The sequence below is a fragment of the Protopterus annectens genome, chromosome 16.part0, assembly GCF_019279795.1.
Source record: "Protopterus annectens isolate FY-2018-M chromosome 16.part0, PAN1.0, whole genome shotgun sequence".
In the NCBI taxonomy this organism is placed as follows: Eukaryota; Metazoa; Chordata; order Ceratodontiformes; family Protopteridae; genus Protopterus; species Protopterus annectens.
The window spans coordinates 29,062,315-29,068,314 of NC_056750.1; the positions used below are offsets into that span (position 1 = coordinate 29,062,315).

The 6,000-nt window shown below is 39.4% G+C and overlaps 1 protein-coding gene across 6 annotated transcripts in view; it reads right to left on the reverse strand.

The window, feature by feature from the left end:
* Positions 1 to 6,000, reverse strand: part of SETX (senataxin) — a 2,451,437-nt gene that overhangs the window by 1,851,574 nt on the left and 593,863 nt on the right. The gene's annotated exons all lie outside the window — the stretch shown is intronic.

The following is a 6,000-nucleotide window of genomic DNA, read 5'->3' on the forward strand; positions in this document are numbered from 1 at the left end:
AGTATTATTTAACCCCCTGAAGTGCAATATTAAACAAATAACTTGGGCATTGTTCAATCTGTCGTGTGTTTTGTACTACTTTAAATAGGGAGTTAATTTAACTCAGGAGGGGTATTATTTTCATATAACAGTGTTGGTAAATATCTCTGCTCTTTCTTGCGTGTACTGGGAGTAGTACTGTATTTGATAATTCTGTTTATTCCTCTACTTGTATGCATTGTTCCGCTTTCCTTTGTAGTCTCAAGAGCACTTTCCTTTGTAGTCTCAAGAATCGAGCTGATATATGAAATTTTGTTAAGGCTACATGTAAGTAGTTCTAAATTACAATAAGGTTTACTTTGGCTTTAAAAAGGGCACTTCATGAGGCTTAACAAGAATAATTTTAGAGTTAAAATGGAAATTTTCAGCACTGCTTCAGGTCACGAAAGGAGATGCTGCCAGCCCAGCTATCTGGAATTTTATAAATATGTCATTTGTGAATATTAACATGATTTATATAGAAGTGTAACAAAAGGAGATACTGCCAGGCACAGCTGTCTGTAATTTTGCAAATGGTTGTGTGACATTTGTAAATGTCAACATGCTTCATGTGAGATGCTTGTGTTACCAATGTATTAAAACTGTATGTTATGTGTATATATGTTATGTGTATATCAAACTGCTGGTACAGAAGTGTGTGTTGAAAAGGTATTCTACAAAGTACTGAGCTTAAATATGTATCCATAGTGTACCCTACCGGAAAAGAAATGTATATACACTATTGTAACTGCTTAAATATATATATATTTTAACAGGGGAAACTGGAACACAGGAGGTTAACTTAGAAAACTTCAGAAAAATAGTTGAAATGAAATTACTTTATGGCTGGGCCATAAAAAAAAGATGTTATTGTTCAGTTTCAGTGCAATAGGAGACATAATGTCTGTACTACAGACGTTTTTTGCATTGTCTTTAAATGTGGAGGAATGTAATTATTTTACGAGTTCCACCATTTGCCAAAGGATGTGAGGGTTATGTATTTTCACAGGTAGATGCTAAAATGCTACTAGCTGGCATCAATGGTTGTTTTGAGTCTGGTAAATGAAGTCAGATGACAAGAAGTGCCATCATTCTGCAAGCTATCCCAGCAGTAATATTTGAGATATTAATTTAAGAACTCTCTGAGAGACTGTATTCTGTATTTGTCTTTGCCCTGACAACATCAGCTGAAAAACGCATTCACCACATCTGCCTTGATTGCTCTGTAAGTCAGTCTAGGGAACAGTATAATTCTCTTAGATACAGTCAGGAATATAGCAAAGCTTAACTTAGATGTTTTTCTTACTGTCCTGAAATGCTATTTTTAGATATTTCCTGTGGCTTTGAAATCTGATATTACTGTAATTATGTACCGAGTATTTTCTTGTTCTTTTACTATTAAATATATTTAAACCTTTAATTGTAGCCGATATTTGTGAGATATATTTAAGTTCTGAGAGTACTTGTATATTTATTTGGTGACACTGTGTAGACCACTCCTAATAGCCTTGCTCTTGGTCAAACTACCATTTTATCAATAACAACATTACACAGAAAGAATGGACACCCTTTGTTAAGGACTTTAAAGTAGCTGATAAGGAGTGGCTGGTGGCAGTGATAACTGCCTTACAGTCTGGGCAGAAGGGGGCACAGCTAGAACACCTGTGCCAGCCTGTGTGTGTGTGTGTGTGTGTGTGTGTGTGTGTGTGTGTGTGTCTGTGTGTGAGAGCTAGCTGGGCAGGAACACAAAGCGCTGGTTGGACAGACAGGGTGCTGGAGGTCTTGGCTTGGCCACTCAGCTGAGATCTCAACTCTATAGCTGTGCCAGTGGGGAGTCTTATTGGAGATCTGGAGAAAGAGGGAGAAACCAGCCCTGGAATGAATATGGTCTTTGTGCTCTTAAGGGATATTGCATTTGATGCAGAGAGCTACATCTGGAAATACTGTGCAACTTGTCATCCTCCCAATGTACGTCCCCCCACTGGTGCTAGTTGTGAGGACTGAGGTTCCTAGACTACTGTTGCCAGTGGTGGGGTGTCACACTTAGGATGAATACAACAAATTACCATTAAATGTAAGAAAGGCCAAAACTTTTGAATCCTGCAAAAAAGAAAGTACAGTTATGCAAGCAAACTTATCATAACAGTAGGTGTTCGAATGATTACTGTTGCAGCAGCCTTAACAATATGAGTTATATCCTGCATAAGAAATAACAGCTGGCCAGCTTCCAAAGCTTCAGGACATGTTCAACATGCCCAAACCATCAGCCAGCTTTAGCTGCACTGGCTAAAAAGACAGGTTTGAGTGCCAAGCCCTTCAGAGTTTTAATGCCAATACAGACAAGGAGGCAAAGTCCTAAAAGGGCAATGGTAGGAACAATTTATTTATTTTTGTATTTATTTACATTTGTTTACTGGGAAATTCCAACTGGAGACGGGTCCTTTTTCAGTGGAGGCCCCAGGAGAAAAGCTCCACAGAACAATAAATGAGCAGCAGAGTACATGAAGAACAACTGAATATACATACAATAGCAAATAATACATAGTAATGAACAGATATACCAATATCTAGCTAAAGGCTAGGAATAAAGGTAGGATATATATACAGGTAGTACTAAGCTCAAACAGATACTGTTCTAAACTCATATACCTAAATCTTATATACAAATATTGCACTAAACTCAAGCAGATATAAAGCAGAAGCTCCACACAAAGGTGGAACAAGCTAGAAGGGCTAATGGGATGGAAGGGGAAGATACAGGAGTAAGAGAGGAGACTGAGTGAGTAGTATACGTGGTAGTGAGAGGAAGCTAGGTGCAAGTCAGTTGGATATGTACTTGGAGTTGAGATGAAGTGAGGGAGTTAAGCACGCTAAAACAGGTCTGACAGATTGAGTGAGGATGGGAGGGGGTGCGTAAAGGGTGAGCCAGAGCCTGCAAAGGAAGGAATGCAATGGTCAGACTGTGTGAGGTACAGTGGTGAGGGGAGATGAAGGGAATGTAAAAGGAGGGTTAATAGTCAGGAAAATGTCCACACCCTGGCATAAACACACCAAAAAACAAGGTGGTTGGAGGGACAGAGCAGCTACTGTGGCACTAACCATTCAAACATCTGCTGTTATGGTAAGTTCACTTGTATATCTCTACTATATTCATCATACTGATCACTGCTGAGGTAGCCTTAGCAATATGGGTAGATTACTTTAGCAAACTACATTTGGGACGTGGAAGAAGAAGGGTCCAGGAGCCCCCTGGAGAATGGTCCTAGCAAAGCCTGATCTAGACCCAGAAAGGGAATCAAGCTTATAGTGCTTTGTAAAATGATGTATAGAGGACTGAGCTACAGCTTGTAGAATACTTTTGGAATCCAACCCTTGACAAAAAACCATAGGATAAAGCCAAAGTCCTGGTACAGTGGGCCTTAATTCTGCCTAAACAGTTGTATTGTGATGAGTATAACAAAAAGTAACAGCCTTAAACAACCATTTAGAAATGGTCTATTTTGACACCGGTTGTGCCTTCCTCTTACCTTAACAAGAAATTAACAATTGATGCGAGCTGAAAGATTTAGTTCTTACAAGAAAGTACCAAATCTGTCTGTGGATATCCAATATATGGAGTATCCTTTCTCCTTCATTTTTAGGTTCCGGAAAGAAAATGGGGAGATGGAAAATTTGGCTTAAAGCAAACTTGGAAACCACTTTCGGTATAAAAGAAGAATTGGTTCCCAAAGAAACCCAGTCTCAGTTGAGAATGAGATAGGGTAGACTTACCAAAAGAGCTTGCAACTCAGATACTGTTCTTGCAGATGTCAGAACAATTAGGAAAACTGCTTTCCGTGTTAAGAACCTCAAGTCAGCCAGATTAACTGGGTCAAATGGAGCAACTGCTAGCTTCTCTAACACAAAATTAAGATCAGGAAAACAAAAGAAAATGCAGCTAAGACAGAGATTAAACACTCAGAACGATGGCACAGATGCCTTAAAACACCACGGACAAATTAATCCAGCACCAAATCAACTGGACAAATCAACCCAGCACCAATCAATCAAATTATTGGTTAATTAAGGTTTGTAATTGGATGATGGCACTATATATGCACGTGGTGTTTAGATATACTTTAGCTCTGATGAAGTTCATGAAAATGAATGAAAGTGCTCATCTCCTTTTTTCACTTTAATAAAATGTGGTAACATTTTAAGCTCAATTTGGTGCTGGATCGACTTGTCTATGGTATTTTAAGGCAGCTGTGTCTTGGTACAAAATTAAGATCCTAAGAAAGGTTCCACTGGTTTTCTTGAAGGCCACTTATTCAAACCCCTCTCAAAACCATTCTGACATGAGACTGCATTGAAAGAGGAAGATGTGGGGAGACGTGCTGAAATGGCCAATAAGTGAACCTTGACGGAGGATTAAAAAAGAGCACAGAATAGTAACTCATACAAATATTGTAAAACCAGAGAACAGCAAGCCCTAAACAGGTGCTGGTTATGTTGTTGGCACCAACTTGAAAACCTTTTCCATATAATATATGATTTTCTAGTAACAGACTTTCTTGCCTCCATTAGTACCTGCTACATATCCTAGTAAATAGGTGTCTAAAGGGAATTAAGAATATCTTCCAGGCAGTTAAATGAATTTGACTGGAGTCAGGCTACTTCAAACACACCTGATCTTGTATGAGTAGATCCATTCTGTGAGGAAGCTTGTGGTAATTGCTCCTGGCAATCTCCAAAAGAAGGAAGAAATGTCTGAATTAGAAGGAAGTCACCACAATTATCTTTGGGGATTCTTGTTAAATCTACAAAAGTACCCTGGATATTAGTGCAAAGGGTGGAAAAGCATACAGAACTTTTCAGTTCAAAGAAAAGAAAAGGAATCTGTCTTCCAGTCCTTCTTGCATGGAGCCCTGGAGCATAATCTTGCCAGTTGATTGTTCAGAGGAGGAAAAATATCTATGTGATGAGCTCCCCACAGATGGATCAAATCTTGTATGACACCCTCATCTAGTTTCCATTCATGACGGTCAGCCCTTGTCCTGCTCGGCATGTATGCCACACAATGCGGCTCTGACGAAATATAGTATGCCTACAGAGTGAGACTGTGCTGTGAAGCTATATCCAAAGCTGACGTGACTAGTCTGAAAAGGGGGTACGACCTGGCTCTCCCTTGCTTGTTGATGTACCACATGTGTACATCATGGTTCAGGGAGTTGACTGCCTTATTAAAGGCAAGCATCTCTTTTATATTTATGTACTTGCATCTGTCCTTGGTGTCCCATACACCCTACACTTTTATCCCCACTGAAACAGCTCCCTAAGCAAAGTCCAAAGCATCTGTTGTGACTGACTGCATTAAAGCAGGGAAGGAGAAGGGGAGACCTGAATTTATGGACATCGGATGTCTCCACCATGTGATCTCTTTACTGACAAATCCTAGCACTGGGAACTGAATAGACATAGCTGGTGCTAAGACCAAACAAACTTCTCATATGGAGTCTTGCCAGGGGTATTATGAAAATCATGGATGCCATAAATCCTGAAGTATTCCCTCACAGTGACCAAAGTCTGAGTGAAAAACCTTATGAAAAGATCTAGATATAAATCTTTTTTTTTTTTTTTTTTTTTTGTGGAAGAAAACCTCTTTGAACTGTGGTATGTGGCTGACACCCCAGGGACACTGCCATCCTGTATGAGGGAGTCAAAAAAGACTTGTGTATGTTCTCTTGGAATCCCACTATAGAATATTTAAGAGATCTCTCACCAAAGTGCAAGATTCCTGACACTTTGAAGACACTGAAAAGATAAGAAAGTTGTCTAAACATAAAAAAATGTGGACACCATGTAGCCTGCAATGAGCTGTAATTGGCGCTAGACACTTTGTAAACACTGCGGAAGCAATGATTAATCCTAAAGGTAAGGGAGAGAACTGATAATATGATCCAGACTAACAAATCCTTAAGAAACGCCTGAAGTCTGGATGAA